The sequence below is a fragment of the Cibotium barometz genome, chromosome 30, assembly GCF_041138505.1.
Source record: "Cibotium barometz isolate CiBa-2024 chromosome 30, ASM4113850v1, whole genome shotgun sequence".
Classification (NCBI taxonomy): domain Eukaryota; kingdom Viridiplantae; phylum Streptophyta; class Polypodiopsida; order Cyatheales; family Cibotiaceae; genus Cibotium; species Cibotium barometz.
Window position 1 is genome coordinate 35108660 of NC_141075.1, and position 15789 is coordinate 35124448.

Sequence of the window (15789 nt, forward strand, 5' to 3'; positions counted from 1 at the left end):
GGTGAGTGGTTTAAGGAAATGAAGAGTCTTGAAAGACTAGGTTTTGTTGAAACAGGGGATGACACTGCTCATTTGATTGCCCATGTTGGAGATGTGCCATTGTCTATGCAGGATGGTAAAGTGAAGTACCTTGCAGATGTACTTCATGTCCTAAACATTACAAAGAATCTGGTTTATGTTGGCCAAATGATTGAGCAGGGTTTATAGGTTTGGTTTAACTCTGATGGCTGTTATATGTAGAAGACTTCAAAGATAAGTGTAGGTTGGTTGCAAAAGGCAACAGAGTGGGCAGAATGTTTACATTAAATGTAAATATGCCTGAGGTGAGTGCTGCAATGTTTGCAAATGGTTCAGGAGTTGTTGCAGATACAGACATTTTGCATAAGAGAATTGGGCATGTCAATGTGCAAACAATGAATTTTATGCAGACTAATCAAATTGTGACAGGGCTACCTAAGTTTAAAGTTGAAGATATACAGAAAGTTTGTGAAGCATGTCGATTTGGAAAGCAAACAAAACATGTATTTCCACATGACAAAAATGTGAGCAGGAATGTGCTAGATGTAGTGCATTTAGATGTATGGGGTCCTGCGAAGACTATGTCTATGGGTGGCTGCAGGTACTACATAACATTCATTGATGACCACACAAGGAAAGTGTGGGTGTACTTCATGAAGGAGAAGAGTGAAGTGTTCACTCATTTTTAGAATTTTAGAGTTATGCGGGCTGAAAAACAGACAAGAAAGCATGTGAAGTGCCTAAGGTCGGATGGAGGGGAAGAATACTTCCCTAATGAGCTCTGAATTCTTATGAAAGAATGGCATTCAGAGACAATTTACATGTAGATACACTCTGTAGCAAAATGGAGTTACTGAGCGAAAAAACAGGCACATTGCAGAGATAGCACGAGCATTGATTTGTTGAGAAGAATATGCCACATAGCTATTGGGTTGAATCTGTGTCTACAACAGTTTATATTATGAACATGACTCCTACTGTAGCCATACATGATGTAATGCCAGAGGAGAAGTTTATTGGCAAGAAACCTGATTTGTCTCACTTGAAAGTTTTTGGATGTATTGTATATGTGCATGTGCCAGATGAGTAACGTACCAAGCTGGATCCAAAAGCAAAAAAATGTGTGTTTATTGGGTATTCCCTTGAGCAAAAGGGATATAGATGTTATAATCCTGCTACACGTGAATTGAGGGTAAGTAGGGATGTATATACTCTATTGTGTGTTAGTCACTTTATCTTCTTGTAGACCTCTTTTATTGTGTGAAGAAGAAGAAGAATTTTCAGCCTCTCTCACCGTGTGTGCTCTCGTCTAGGGTTTGTGTGAGTGTGTGTGTGTGTTTGCAAGAGCTCAAGATCTCTTCTCCCCTACATCTTTTCATAGAGCAGCCAGACCTCCTTGTCCATCAGCTATGTCAGTGTCGGACCTCCTTGTCCATCAGCACGTCAGTCGACTTTGCCTAGTTCAACATTTGGCTTTCTACATTTAGCCATTTAGCTTTAGGTACTCCGCATCATCAAAGCATTCGAATTTAGCCATTCAGCTTTACGCTTTCCATGTTTCAACCATTCAGTTTGAGCATTCAGCCATTCAGCCTTTGACCTCAGGCTTTACAGCACTTAGTGTTCAACATTCAGCATTTGATTGTGGCTTCTGCGTGAGCAACTTAGCTTTCAGTCTTCAGCATGTCGACATTCAACAGTTGGCCGGGTTTAATTTCTTAGCCGGGTTTACCCATCAACAGTCGCCTTTCTGCTTCGACGCTCTGCTTTGGCATCCAAATTTTGAACTTCTACCTTCGACATTCAGCATTTGGCTTTCAACTTCCATCAAGCTGATTCAGTCAACCGATTCAGCGTTCGTCTCCCCATCAGCTAATTCAATCCGTTTTAGGTTCAACGTGTTTGTCCATCAGAGCTAGTTCTGCATTTGTCAATCAACTGATTCTGACCTGATGAATCCACTTTCATCTTTCGATCTGTTGATTCCAAGTTAGATTTCGACCTACTGATTCCATATCAACTTCCGACCTGCCGATTCCATGTCAGCTTTCGACCTGCTGACCTGTTGACTCCACGTCAACTTTTGACTTGCCAATTTCCCATTCCAATTCCACTAATTCGATGTGCCGATTTTGCCTGCAGCTTTTGACCTGTAGATTGGTGTTTTGGTATGCATTGAGTAGACATTTGAGATACTCTGAGTTACTTGAAGCTACTACTTGTGTCGGGTATACTCCAATTTGCCCATTTCTTTGCTGTGTAAAATGAATGGAAACATCAATCTAATTTGGGTGTTACGAAGCACATCACTTCATGCAAACAGCTTGAGAGATGCTCTGTCAGGTGGTATAGCTTTTGTGTGCTAATAATGTATCCTATGCCATTAAAGGCATTGGCAATGTGGAACTAACATCATGTAGTGGGTGGCAAACAGTTGTTTGCCACCTTGAGAGATGCTCCATCAGGTGGTATAGTTTTTATGTGCTAATAATACATCCTATGCCATTAAAGGCATTGGCAATGTGGAACTAACATCATGTAGTGGGGCCACATATACTCTTGCTGACACTTTGTATGTACCTGGCATCTGCAGCATCATGTAGTGGGGCCACATATACTCTTGCTGACATTTTGTTTTTACCTGGCATTCGCAAAAGAATCTAATTTCTATCTTAGCACTTGCAAAAGTTGGCCTCAAAATCTAGTTTTCTGATCACTGTTGCTCCATTTATGATAGAACTGATTCCAATGCACTTCTATTATATGGTACATTATGCAATGGCCTATATAGGTTAGCAGGTATGACAGGAGTAATGATCCTCCTATTGATTCTTTAGCTGCTTCCACATCAGCTATTATGCATGACACTAAGCTATGGCATGCTCGGTTTGGTCATTGAATTTCCCTTCTCTTATGCAGTTTACAGCATCAGGCTATAGTTCATGAGCTGCCACCTACGTAGATTCTGCACAAGCACGTATGCAACAGATGTATACTAGGCAAGATGCACCATCAGTCCTTTCCATAAGATGGCACTATGTGAGCTACTCGACCATTGTAGTTCGTACATAGTGATCTATGTGGCCCTATATGCAGGCACCATCTTTCCACGGACATTTGTACTTCATAACTTTCATTAACGATTATACTCGTTTTTGTTGGGGTATGGTTTGAAAGCCAAGTCAGATGCATTTTTTGCTTTCCATCACTTTATCCCTCTGGCTAAAAATGCTTGCAGTCATAAGCTCAATGCCAGGTCAGACACGAGCTGCCTCTCGACATGCATCTCATTTTCTTGACATAGCCCTTGTTGCTACCGCATGTAATGAGGAACCACTTTCTCATTTTAATGCATTGGAGGATGAGAATTGGGTTTCAGCCATGCATTCAGAGTTGGACTCCATTGAAAAAAATCCTACATGGGAGTTATGTGACTTGCCTGCCGACCGCCGCCGAACAAGCGTGCTATCGGCACAAAGCGGGTGTATAAACTGAAGGGGAAGCTTTATGGCTCCATTGATCGTTACAAGGCTCGTTTAGTCACCAAAGGCTATGCCCAAAGAGAAGGCATTGACTGTGATGAGACTTTTGCACCCACTTCACCATCCTCACTCTTGTTGCATTGGCCTCACATAAAGGTTGGAATGTACATCACTAAGATATCAAAACTGCTTTTTTGAATGGTGATTTGCAAGAAGAGGTTTATGTATCTAAGCCTTCTAGATTTTTTTTAAAACATGCAGAGCATAAGGTGTGTAGATTGCGTAAAGCACTCTATGGCCTAACACAGGTTCCACGTGCTTGGTATCAATAGATACACACATACTTGCTCTCTTGTCTGTTCCAAAGAAGTTCGACTGAGAGTACCCTCTATGTTTACAAACAAGGGGATCATCTCATAATCTTGAACCTTTATGTGGATGATCTGCTCATAACTAGCCCTGATGAGGGGCACATTTCAGCTTTTATAGCTCACTTACAACATGCATTTGATGTTTCCAACATGGGGCTATTGCATTACTATTTGGGTATCCAGTTTATACCAGTTGAGGGGAGCATCATGTTATCTCACATAAGATACATTCAATAGCTCTTAAAACGGTTCCAAATGACAAATTCCAAACCTATTTCTACTCCTATGGAACCAGACCTACACCTATCTCTTGAGGACTCTTCCGAGCCTTTTGATGTTGCCACTTATTGGATGCCTTATATATCTATGCATTGAGAAGATTTTTGCATTGCCACTTATTGGATGCCACTTATTGGATGCCTTATATATCTATGCACTACTTGTCTGGATATTCAATATGTAGTATCACAATTGAGAAGATTTTTGCATTGCCCTGGCACTCGGCATTAGCAAGTAGTGAAACGTGTCTTGTGTTACTTTCAAGGCACTCAGGACTTTGACACTAGGGTGTCCACTACTAGTGGTAACTGTTTCCTTCCTAGTATTTCAGATATTTCATGGATCGGCAAGAAGTAGCCAACAGTGGCCACATATAGTTGTGAAGCAGAGTACAGGGTAGCATTCACAACTATGAAGTGTATTATGGCTCACCCAAACCCTCGTCGAAACACATCCAATAAGAAGATTACCTGGCGACTATTGTGGGGATCTCTTCGATGGCCGAGCTCGTAACCCTTAAGGTCTCCAAACTCCACAACTCCTTGAGAAGCAATTCCATCATAGCCTCCCGCGTGCGTTGTCACACCTCCGCGCTACACTACGTGTCCTCACCCCTCCTCTCACCTCACTTCACTCACACACACTCATTAGCATGGATTATAGAGAGATTAGCAAGAGAATTAGCAAGAGCAAAACTCTATTGCACTACGTGTACTCATCCCTCCTCCAACCTCACTTCACTCACATACACTCACTAGCATGGATTAGAGAGAGATTAGTAAGAGGATTAGCAGGCAAAACTCTATTGCACAATGGAAGAATTATTTGTATATTATGAGAGATTTTCACTTATATACATGGCCATAAGTGTTCACACTCACTTAAACTATGGCCGACCGGGCACTTTAGGCTTATAAAAGGCCTAATTCTATTACAATGACTACTCTCATAATATATCCATGAACTACATCACTTGGAATTCATCTTAACTTGTTACCACACGCTCTTAAACTGGAAATCACTATAAGTATTCCTTCAGACCATTACGGGCGCCCGTCCAAGTTGTAGATTTGGACACAGTTGCTTCATATCTAAAATGTGTGACCTTTTGGTGTGTCTACCTTGACTCCTTGATGTAAGATAATGGCAGTAGCTCTTGCTAACCCTAGAAATGGGTTAATATTTTCCCCTCTTGATGTCGATGCATCCTCACATGATCGCGTTGAAGACCTTTATGTGGGGAGAATTGACAAGCTTTGTTGATGGCTTTTGATGTTAAGTGACGTCCAATAGTCCTTGTCCTCCGAAAGGAATAAGAAAGGCTAGTTATTAAATGAAAAGGTTAGAGATTAGCGAGAATTTCTAACAAGGTGGGGATGCATTTTTATATTTTTTGAGCTTTTTTGTGGGTATATTTTTTGCCCACTTTGTTTTTGGCAATCATAAGCAGTTACATGTTATTTGTTTTTGGCAATCATAAGCAGTTACATGTTATTTGTTTTTGGCAATCATAAGCAGTTACATGTTATTTGTGTTAGTTAGGAAACTAAGAGATGTTAATAATGGGGGAGAAGAGAAGGAAGGATCCAAAGGAATGTAGACTGTGATTCTCAGTTCCTCATCTGATTCATTCTAGCGACATTCATCACTTGGAGAATTTGGCCTTTGATGATGTCCCTTTTTGTGGTAGGATTCTTGTCAAATGTTGTAGGAGCTGTTCTTGCATGCTTCTTCCCATGTGCTTTTTATGCTTTCATGTATATTTAAATGTTCTATGAAGTAGGTATACATAAAGTACATAGAGTATTATATTGAGTTGCTACTTGTTGAAGTAGCCGCTTATTGGCGAGGCATGAAAGAATTACAGTGACTTGCGAGTTTATCGTAGACATCTTCACTAAGGATTAGAGATCGATGTGTTGTGAAGACTCTAGTTTTCATTTGGAGAGTTTTGCAATTTGAAGAAAAATTTTAGGCGATGGGTTGTACCATTAACCATGCTTTCACCCACCATGGCCCCCCCATCCAAAGATGTACCTGAAAAGTTGTCGATGGTGAGGCTATGGTGCAAATATCCTCTAGTGCATGAGTATGTATATGTACTCATGGAGCAGCTACTACATTAACTTAGCCAAAAGAATAGTAAGCTATAAACTTAACAAAAATGTATTGGCTATTGAAGATTGTTTTGGGACTTTCTTGTGATATTCCACCGTTTTTAGGTAGGCCATTTGTGTGATGCCCTTGTGTTTTTGTCTTTTTCTTCTTCTTCTTCTTCTTTGTTCCCACCTTACGAGCAACAGGTTCTTGTAGCTAGTCTCCTTTTTGAGAGACTAGTTTCTTATGTCTACCACGTAGCTTCTGCACTCATGCTTTTCATCTAGAAGGATGAAAAGAGCATTGCGATTTTTTCCTTGATGCGCTCATAAGTTCCCATTGTAGACTTGGGGATTGATTCTTGAATTTGTGGCTCGAGTGTTGTCTAGGCAGTAGGTACAACTTCTGGTTGGTTGCCATTGGTGTGACTGAACACGCAAGCTCTTGTTTATGTGTTATATGCACGAGAGGGGTTGAGTGGCTTGCTTGGTGTTGCTTGGGCCTCCATTCTTGTTGAATTTTAGGTGAAGTTATTTTAATTGGAGTTGCTTTCTTTACTTTGTTCTATCTATGATGGGATTTCCATCTTAATATCCTTCTTTGTGAAGCACATGCACCCATCCTTGATAGGAATTATGAATTGGTGGCTGGTGCTGAGGTTTCTTTCTTTGTGCATGATCAAGTGACTTCTTGATGCACTTGGGAATCCAAAATTTGGTATTACCTTGGTAGTACCCTTAAGCTTGCAGCAATCTTTTTGGTAACCACATTTGTTGAGTGGTTGGAGTTCTTTGAGGAACTCACATCGACATTTGTGGATGACGTTATGGAGCACTTTTATTCTTCCTTCGCCTTCGAGTTTTGCGTTGAGGACGAGGCTTTGATTGTCGAGGCACCCAAATTGGATTGGCACCTTCGTAGAAGTCTTGAGCTACAAGTAGTTGCTTTTCCACCCACATTTTGATACCATTGAGATACCTTAATTTTGGATGTCATGAGATGGAGTTTTCTTTTTAGATAAAGTGGAAGATTTATTATTCTCTTTCACATTGGTTGGTGCTGAGGTTGCGGGTTTGAGACTTATGGGCATTGTTGACAATAAGTTTTGAGTCTCTTATGGAGTGGTGGATGCTAATGTTGAGGCTTTTGAGCATGCAGCTTTCTGCTTTGGTTAGGTTGGTGTGGTCGATGAGGAGTTGTAGAGGTTGAGGCTTTTTCTTTGAGTTCCTTTTTAGAGATAGATGGTTGCACTTGGGGGACATCTTCAGAATAGTTTTTGATTTTGCGAGGTTTTGGCCTTAGACTTTGTTGTTGGTCGGATGGAGATGAAGGGGTAGATGCTTTGTCAAAGTTGCTCATTGATGCAAAAGTTATGTTTTCATGTAGAGGGGCTTCCGAGGAAGAGGCTTGTAGCTTTTTGCATTCAGCATCATAGAAATCCTTTAGGAATAGATCCTCTTCCTTACAGTATGGTATTGTTTGCTTTGTGTCGTTGATTATCATGATGACCCTATTGCTACCAAAGCACAATGGTGCTTAGGCAACAATAGTCCATTTATGCTGGCCTTGGTAGACCAAAACCCTGTAACAATTGTCAAGGCTTAAACTACTTGAAGAATAGCTTAGATATGGCACAATATCCTTTCCTACTTATTCCAATTGTATCACAAGCTACTGGATATTTTTTTGGTCTAGGGCGTATTTTTTTGAGTGCATTGTATGTGCATGAATTTATGTGTTTCCATTATTATCATTATATGCATACTATTTTAATATTAATATTCATCACGATGTTTATGCAAATGCTCACGTAAGGATGCTCTCACTTGTCTTAATTGAGACTATTGTTTAGGAAATGGACACATAGAGAATGATTGCTTTATGAAATTTAGAGCCCAAAACAATAGAAGGGCAGCCTTTCGTTGCCAAACCACTTGGGCCAAAAGGTGGACTCTCCTTTAAAAGAAGAGAAGGGGTCAACAAGAGCCAAGTTCTAGGCCTAGGATCTAAGAGATTTCCCCATAAGGTAAAATACCTATAAATATGATTGAGGTTTTATATCTTGAGTCTAGAGTTTGTGTCGTCACTAAGGGGGGAAGAGCATAAAACCCAATAATAAAGCTAGAAACTCTCAAATCAAATCCCAAAAGAACAACCTAGTTCCCTCCCTACCACCCATGTTAAGAAAGAATCCAAAGCTGTTGTAGAAACCAAAACCAGAGAACAAGCAAAGCAAGTCAGGGTACATGTTACAAGTAAGTTGGTCTCTTCTATTAAACATTTAAACTTGCTTGAGACCCTTAATATAGTGGAGATTACCATGTCCCTTCCCCAATTTTTGCTAGAGTGCCCAGCTATAGCCGCACGCTCAAATTTAGAGAATGTGTAGAGATATGGATAGCTCCTACCATTTAGCCTTTGGGAATCAGAAGGTGCATAAGATTGATCTAGTGTGAGTTGATAGGGAGTGTCCCTTTGATTGCACGATTCATGAACTTGTCATTCGTTAAGCCATAGTGGATGCTAGGTCTGGGGCTAATGTTTTAAGCTACACCATATTTGTTTAAATTGGGCTTAACTTTGAGACGAGACTTAGGATGGCTGATCATATGACAATCCAACCAGAAGGATTCATCCAAGGGTTACCCATTATCGTGGTAGGGGGACAATTGATGTAGAGTTCTATGTTGTTAGACTACACCAAGGGTCAGCTCAATACCATGTACTTTTGGGTCACCCATGGTTACAAAAGAGTGACTATGTTGTTGACATTGCTATGGGTCACCCATGGTTACAAAAGAGTGACGATGTTGTTGACATTGCTATGGGGCAACTCTTGTTTGGGTGAGTCCATGTTCGAATTAAAATTGATGTGTATCCTAGACTCCCTAAGAGTGAGAGAGATCTTGACACATATGATTTGGGGAAGTGAGTGGGAGTGAGTATTCTTCCAACACCCTTGCTATTTACATAGTCTATCTAGACCATACTGAGATTAGCTTTGGTGAGGAGGAAGCTAAACCCCCACTTGCACGAGAAGGCTTGGACGAGACGGTAATTTTGGGAGCATCTTTAGACTCTTCTTTGCAGGATGCCATCATCGTGGAGTTGTGCCAAAATTATCATGACATTTTAATATTCTGAGCTAGGAGGGATTCCCTTGAGTTATCCATTGCATCCCCTTGAAGCCAAATACCTAGCCGCCGGTAAGACAAAGACAATGACAGTTGCCTGAGTATTATAGAATGGGGGCATACAATGACAGTTGCCTGAGTATTATAGAATGGGGGCATACAATGAGATTAAGAAGTTGTTGACAGCAGCCTTTGTCTTTACAATTGATAACACTGAATGGTTTTTTCTCCTATTATCGTGGTTCCAAAAAAGAAAAAACAATTAAGAATTTATGTGGATTACAAATAACATGATAAGGGCACTATGAAAGATTAGTATCCCCTTCCTTTCACTGATCAAATTCTAGATTCTGTAGTAGTAGAGGGAGGGAACTCTATTCATTCATGAACTATTTTTCAGGGTATACCCAAATAGCCATTGCCAATGAGGATAAACTAAAAACTACATTCACCACCACATTTGGGACACATACATATCATGTTATGCCATTCGGCCTATGTAATGCACATGTTACTTATTATCAGCGCTTTATTCATGAAACATTTAGAGATGATTTAGCTGAGTTTCTCAAAATATTCATGAATGACCTAGGGTTGGGGAGTGAGAAGGAAAAACACCTAAAGGTCCTAGAGTATGTCTTTCAAAAGTGTCAAGAAAAATCTATTTCTCTAGACCCACTAAAGCATGTCTTTGGGGTAGAGTATGGCATTTGGTCATAAGCATGGGATAGCTATGGAAAAATATATTGCTCTAAATCCAATAAAGTGTGTCTATGGGTTAAAGTATGACATTTTGTTGGGACATCTAATTAGTAAGCATGGGATAGCTATGGATCCATTTAAAGTAGAGGCCATCATTAACACACCACCGCCCACGATTGTGAGTTAATTGAGGGGATTCCTTAGGACAGCTAAGCACTACAATCGGTTTATAAAGGATATGGCACATGTTATCGTTCCCTTGAATACTTTCTTACAAGTGGATGTTAAGTTTGTGTTGTAGAGGAACCAGCAAAAATCTTTTGTGACTCTTAAGGATGTCTTCATTAGCACCCCTATTATGAAACCTCCCGATCTTACCAAACCATTTAATCTTTATTCTTCTTGCTCTCATATGTAATTTTAGCTTGTCCAACTATAGTGGGCATGTTTAGTTATTGCTGAAGTTGTTAGGCAATTTTGCTCTTATTTGACAATGCAACACACCATCATCTATGTACCAAAAGATTCACTTAAACTTTTGTTGGAATAAACTTTCGGAATGCATTATGAGGTGGGTAGTGGAGCTACAAACCAGTGATTATGAGCTTAGAACCAAACCTCCTCCTCTTCAAAAGCTTGTGGATTGTATAGCTAGTCTTCTTGAAGAAGAAGTGGGACCACCTAGCGAGCCTTTTATTGTTGACTTGTTTCAATTGAGAGATCCCAGGAGTGGTATGACCAAATCACTTCCTACCTATTTACCTTGGAGTTCCCTAAGAGATGAGCAAAGCTGAGAAGAAAATAGTAGTCACACATGCACAAAGATTTTCTATCATTAAGGGGAAACTTTATCAAAAGGGTTTTGAAGGAGTTTTTTATCGTTGTGTTCAACAAGGTGAGATACCACACATGTTGTAGGAGTGTCATGATTCAACTTGTGGAGGGCACTTTATAGAGAAACTCATACCATTAAAGATAGAAAGGGCTCGCTATTGGTGGACAACTCTCTTCAAAGATTTGCATGAATGGTGTTAAAAATGTGACCTATGTCAAAGGGTTACACGTTTGGAGAATCATTTACGACCTAAAATTCCTATTCTAGCAGCTTTACCTTTGGAAAAATGGGGGAATCGACTATATTGGGCCTATCACACCTACCTCTAGAAGACAAAAGAACTACATCATTGTGGCCATTTACTACTTTACTAAATGGTCTGAGGCTAGAGTGGTGAGGCAAGATGATGCACAAACCACCGCCAATTTTTTTATTGAGCAAATCATGTCGTTTTGGGGTTCCTGTTGAACTTCTTTCTAATAGGGGAACACATTTTCTAAATGATGTCATTGAGGATCTCACAAAATATTTAAATATTTGTCACTCATGATAAAACCACACCGTATAAGCCATCTACTAATGGTCAAGTAGAAAGCATAAATAAGAAACTAGTTGCCGTACTTCAAAAAACCATTGCATCACATAAAAGGGATTGGGATGATAAAGTTTGTGATGCTATTTGGGCTCACGACACTACCTTTAAGGGGGCCATAAGCTTTACACTGTTTTCACTTGTGTATGGGCAAGAATGTGTGTTACCTATTGAGAGCATGAGTTGTTGAGCCTTAGATTCCTTCATGAGAACAACTTACCTTTGGAGGGGAGCTTGCAAGAGCGATTGAACACCTTAGATCATTTAGATGAGTGGAGATTGAGAGCCTACTTTCAACACAAATTCTCTAAGTAGCGGTAATCCAAACAAAGGGCTAGCAAAGAAAAAGTCTTTACTTTTGATGATATTGCAAATTTTAAGTCAATGTCTCATAAGCCTCACATTGACAATTTTGATGAAACAAAACACATACCTAGTCGTTTACAACATCTAGAGAGGAGGCCGTGGAACGGTCAAGGAGGTGACCGAACAGGTAATCAGAATTATGGCCAGCAGAGCAGCAACAACAACAGTCCCAGAATTCACAACAACAACATGCAGGTGGAAGAGGCCAATTCAGAGGCAGGGCGAGTCAAATAGGTCGTGGAAATTGGCAAAGGCACTATAATGATACACGTGGATGCTCTTATTGTGGTAAGCCTGGACATGTGCAGGCAAATTCTTATAAGAAGCAAGCTGACATGCAAAATGGAAAATTGCAGCAAAACAACTATGCATCCTCGAGCAAAAACAATGAAAATAATGAAAGGTGGTTTGTTATGCAGCATGTCGTTAATGCCATGTCTGAAAATGTTGAAGAAACACATAAAGATGATGTATGATAAGTTGATTCAGGTGCTTCGAACCACATGACAAGTCATGGGGAGTGGTTCAAGGAGATGAAAAACCTTGAAAGACCAGATTTTGTGGAAACAAGGGATGACAGTGCTCATCCAATTGCCCATGTTGGAGATGTGCCATTGTCTATGCAGGATGGCAAAGTGAAGTACCTTGCAGATGTACTTCATGTTCCCAACATAACAAAGAATCTGGTTTCAGTTGGCCAGATGATTGAGCAGGGTTTGCAGGTTCAGTTTAATCCTGAGATGATTGTTATGTTGAAGACTTTAAAGACAAGTGCAGGTTGGTTGCAAAAGGCAACAGAGTGGGCAAAATGTTTACATTGAATGTAAACACGCCTGAAGTGAGTGCTGCAATGTTTGCAAATGGTTCAGGAATTGTTGCAGACACAGACATTTGGCATTAAAAAATTGGACGTGAATGTGCAGAGAATGAAGTCTATCCAAACTAAAGGAATTGTGACAGGGCTACCAAAGTTTAAAGTTGAAGATATGCAGAAAATATGTGAAGCATGCCAATTTGGAAAGCAAACAACGCATGTATTTCCACATGACAGAAATGTGAGCAGAAATGCACTAGATGTTGTGCATTCAGATGTATGGGGTCCTACGAAGACCATGTCTATGTGGCAGGCTGCAGGTATTATGTGACATTTATTGATGACCACACAATGAAACTGTGAGTATACTTCATGAAGAAGAAGAGTGTGGTGTTCACTCATTTTCAGAATTTCAGAGTTATGGTTGAAAAGCAAACAGGGAAACATGTAAAGTGCCTAAGGTCAGATGGAGGGGGAGAGTACTTCTCCAATGAGTTCTCTGAATTTTTGAAGAAGAATGGTATTCAGAGACAATTTACATGCATAATAGACCATAGAGTGGCAGGCTGCGTCATAATACCAGTCCTGCAAATGTGATTAGTACATCACATAAAGGCAAAGAGAAAGTGATTGAGCCCCTTAGTATGCTTGACATTTCTACAGGGCATTCTCATGTTGATGGAGAGTCTAGTGGCTCTCAAAGATGAGCCTTGATGAGGATCTTGGAATACGAGGTATAAGAACACCGGGTGTAAAGAAGGCTATGGAAGCCATGAATGCAAAGTTGCGAAGATCTCGGAGAGTGAAGAATCCTATACAGAGGTTTACCTATGATGGTTATGTGACACATCACTATGCATACATGGCAAAAGTTGTGCAGGTTGTAGAGCCCACATGCATTGATGAGGCTGTTGGAAATGTGTGTTGGGAGAAAGCTATGGATGAGAAGATGGATGCACTATATGGAAATAAGACTTGGGATTTAGTGCAATTGCCTGAAGGCAAGAAAGCCATTGGATGCAAGTGGGTGTACAAAGTAAAACATAACAGTGATGGAAGTATAAACAGGTACAAGGCTAGATTGGTAGCCAAAGGATATGCGCAGACATATGGCATTGATTATGAGCAAACTTTCAGCCCAGTTGCCAAGATGGCAACATTGAGAGTTGTGATAGCAGTGGCTGCGCCAAAGCAATGAGAGTTGTGATAACAGTGAGAGTTGTGATAGCAATGGCTGCGCCAAAGCAATGGTCTTTACATTAGATGGATGTAAAGAATGCATTCTTGCATGGGGATTTGCAGGAAAAGGTGTACATGTTGCAGCCACCTGGTTATGAGGATGTGAGTCACCCCGAGCATGTTTGCAGGTTGAAGAAAGCCTTGTATGGCTTAAAACAAGCACCAAGAGCATGGTCTGATAAGATTTCTGAATATCTTGTCACTATTGGCTTTCATGTAGCCAATGTAGATTTCTCGCTATATGTGAGACACAGTGATAGAGGGGTTGTGCTTATTATCATCTATGCAGATGACCTGATCATTACGAGGGACCATGATGTAAAGATCTTTGATGTAAAGATCTTGCTTAGACAGAAGTTTGAGATGAAGGATCTGGGGGAGCTCACATATTTCTTGGGTATTGAGGTGATTAGGTGACAGTATGGCTTGGACATGTTGTCCAAGTATGGTATGACAGGCTGTAAGCCTATCTCAATGCCATTGGATCAGAATGGCAAGTTGAGTGCAAATTCAAGAGAGATTTTGTAAGATCCTTCTCTGTATAGGCGCATAGTAGGAAGCTTGATCTACATGACGATCACCAGACCAGATTTGAGCTATGCTGTTGGGTTGGTGAGTCAGTTTATAAAGGTTCCTCAGAAGCCGTATTTGGATGCATTGAGACGCATACTGAGATATGTGAGGTCTACTTTACATTGTGGACTATTTTATGAAACTGGGACAGAGATATGTGTACTGATTGGGCTGGTAGTATCTCAGATAGAAGATCTACTAGTTGCTTCATGTTTTCTTTGGGGAGTGCTGCTGTGACTTGGAGTAGCAAGAAGCAGCCTACGGTTGCTCTATCCAGTACAGAGGCCGAGTACAGAGATGCTGCTATGGCAGCATGTGAGGTAGCTTGGTTGAGAAAGCTACTTGCATATTTGGGTCTATCAGTGGATAGACAAGTTGTCATTTTCTGTGACAACATTAGCAGTATACAGTTGGCCAGGAACCCAGTTTTTTATGCTCGCACGAAGCATATAGAGATCCACTACCATTTTGTCAGAGAGAAGGTTTTGGCAGGAGACGTTGACTTTGTTTATGTCAACACTCACACAGGATCAGGTCGCTGACATCTTCACCAAAGCATTGGGTACAGAGAAACTTCGCAGATTCAGGGCTTCGCTTAGTGTACATGAGATGGAGTTGAGCTCGAGCGGGAGTGTTGAGATATCGAGCTCATCTAGTGAGGCGGTGGACACTGATGACCCGCCTGGGGGTTAGGTCCCACACTTACACCACTAGTATGGTTGGTGAGATCATGGGTGATATGCGACCAGTGGGATGACAGGAGGCTGTGTGACAGCCATTCTAGAGACTGGCATAGTTATAGCGCCAGCTCATTTAGTTGGGTTCACACTATAGAGAACCCTAGTACGTATTTGGTTGAGTACCTTTTCATATTGTGTGTACTCTTATCTTTGTATATGGTGCGTTGAGTGTTGTGTGAAGAAGAAGAAGATTTTCAACCTCTCACTTTGTGTGTTCTCTTTTAGAGTTTTGTGAGAGTGTGTGCTTGCAAGAGCTCAAGCTCTCTTCTCCCCTGCATCTTTTCAGTGGGATGGCAATAAACAAAATCAATGCATTATGGAAGTGCATGATCTTTCCTACACATACCACTTTCAATGACATTAAGGAGATTTTTGTAATAAAGAGGGTGTGCGAGACTCACAACCAAGATTGGATTGGTTCACTCAACGTTGAAAGGATTCAAATCAAAATTCATGAACTCTCAAAGTAAATTTGTTAAAATTTATTTTCAAAAATTCTTTTGATTTAACTTCCGATTAAAAACTAAAAAAATGTAAAAAATACAGA